This window comes from Crocuta crocuta, unplaced genomic scaffold (assembly GCF_008692635.1).
Source record: "Crocuta crocuta isolate KB4526 unplaced genomic scaffold, BGI_CrCroc_1.0 scaffold675, whole genome shotgun sequence".
In the NCBI taxonomy this organism is placed as follows: domain Eukaryota; kingdom Metazoa; phylum Chordata; class Mammalia; order Carnivora; family Hyaenidae; genus Crocuta; species Crocuta crocuta.
Window position 1 is genome coordinate 3,429,873 of NW_027528796.1, and position 2,656 is coordinate 3,432,528.

The following is a 2,656-nucleotide window of genomic DNA, read 5'->3' on the forward strand; positions in this document are numbered from 1 at the left end:
CCATCCTGTCCATCTGGTTCTCTCTGCCCTGGGGCATTCGCCACCATGACTGATGAGCCCGGAGAATCTCATCACAAGTCACACCAGCGCTCAGTGGGGACACGCCAGCCCGGAGCCGCAAGGGGGCGTCGTGGTAGATGTCGCTGTCTGTGCAATTTTTACCCCGTGGCAGCGGAACCAAACCAGATCTTTCTACCTCCCAGATCCCTTTTTGCCTGTGAGAACTTCACCCACAAGTGATTCGTTGTGAGGTTTTCTTTCTAGTCTTTCTTTGTAGTATTTGGTGCTTGGTGTAATATTTGTCCCTTCCTTCCGAAGGACGTGTGCACTCTTAACGCATTCGTCCATCACAACTTGTCTGAATGAATACTGACCATTCGTGTAAATTGGAATCATAAACTTAACCGGAGAGCCTTGATTACTTTGATCTCCTCTAGATGTGTTGTGGGTTTTGCATTTTTACGGTGGAGAATGCAGATGAGAATCCTATCCAAAGACTCGGAAGCAGAGTGTAATGAGAAGGTGCTGGAATAAGACAGGACCGTCCAACCACAGAGAGGGGTGCCGAAGGCACAGGGGACAGTCACGCGTCATCCAGAGCCTAAAGGCTTCCCTACCTCTCTGCACAGCCCCTGTGGCCTCAGAGACCCCTCCCGGTTACCCACACGCCTTCTGTCACCCCCAAGCACACACGCCACAGGGAAGGGTTGCTTGTGGGCAATTCCCATCCAGAGACACTTTATCACAAATGAAGGCATCAGATGTGAGTCTGTTGCTTTGCCTTGAGGCATCGGTAGGAAAGATGGTGAGTTTCAAGAGCAAGCAGGTGCCTGGGGAGGCGGAGGCTGCGGGAAGACTTCTGGCATGTCCGAGGCCCCGGGGGTCGGGGGCCGCCCAGGAGAGGGGGAGCCGAGGCAGACCAGCCGCTTTGCAGCGGTGCGCTGCCCCACCGACTCTGACTCACTACGCAGATCTCCATGTGTCAGTGACGAGACCGTTTTTATTTTGAGGGGTTTTGCCCAGGTCTCTTCGAAGGTAGAGGTGCGGCTGCTCCTGCGTGGGGCGTCGGAGCTGTGAAGAGAGCAGGGAGGCTGGCAGCCTCAGCTGGGAAGCACTTGACCGCAGGGCTGGCCCACCTGTACTGCTAGCCATCATGACTCCATTCTCATTTAATGACTATTAAATTTTGTTAGGAAATATTTGCCGTCTTACAATCTTTCAGAAGGGCTTGAGTAAAGCTAACGGCAGGCAATTAATCAGGGTGTAGAGCCTGGCACGGCTCTACCACTTCCCGTGTGCACTGTTTTATCGTCCGAACGACCCTACAAGACAGGATTTATCGTTAGGTCCACATAGATAAGGAAACGGAGGTGTGAGAGGAGTGACTTTCCCGAGCCCGCATGTCGGGCCAGTGGGGCTTTAGGGGGTTTGCAGGCGCACACGACTCCAGCACAAATTAAAGCAATTAACTAACTGCAAAGCCACACGCATTGGCATTTGAGTCTAAAGAGACTTTGCTCCACCAGTTTGAACCCATCTGAGACATATTAGCCGTTCAATGTCATGGTCAGCTGTTCCTTCCTCAAGAAATGTTTGGTCTCAATGGAAGCCTTTGCTGGCTCCGGCCGCAGTTTCGGGGGTGCAGCTCTTGGCCAGTTTTTTCCTTTTTTCGGGGGATACGGCTTCGCATCTGTGTCACGCCTGGCAGCCAGGTCGGAGTGGGAGCCGGGAGAGAAAGTCCTGACTGCAGCCCCACTAACCTGCAGCCATAGACACAGTCAGGGGAACGTGGCACCGCTGAGGCGGGCTGCTTCCCCTGGTGGCCCGGACCCGAGGAAGCAAGTGTGGGATGTGCATGTCGGGGTTAGTGAATGAGGGGAGCCCACGCCTGTGCCCACAGGTCCCGGATGGTGCCACGGGGACAGCTCCTCTTGTAGGTTATTTTGTGTTTGATAATGGCTGGATTTTAACATTTTAAAAGTATTATGGAAGATCTAACAATATTCCAGAACATTCGGAACTATGAGTGTTATAAACCGGTTGACGACCTAAATGCCAAGTTGGCCATGAAAACCGTGAATGCTTGCCTCCCTTTCCTAAGGGTGGTAGGGTGGGGGTGGGTGGGTGTTCCAGATGCCGCAGAAGTCTGACTTCTCCACATTGCACGTGGATAATCTGCTGGCAGCGGGGCAGGAGGTATGAGCCGGGGTGGGTGTGCAAAACTCCACCCAGTCACTGGCCCGGGAGGAAGTTCCAGGTACCGGCCTCCATGTCCAAGGCCTGACGGGCTGCAAGGTGCCCAGATGGACCACCTGGGGTTGGTGTGCGTGTGTGAGCACCACACTCTCTGGGTGAGCTGACGTGGATTCCTGGTCAGGTCCCCAGGAGCCGGGAGGCACGGGATCTCGCCAGGGACACAGAGATGGAGTAATTGCCAGCAAGCACCGAGTTTCTGCTCGTAATCTTAAAAAAATTTTTTTTAACATTTTATTTACATTTGAGAGACAGAGATAAGCACAAATGGGGGCAGGGGGGCAGAGAGAGACACACACAGAATCTGAAATAGGCTTCAGGCTTGGAGCTGTCAGCACAGAGCCCAACGTGGGGCTCAAACTCATGAACTGTGAAATTATGACCTGAGCCGAAGTCGGACGCT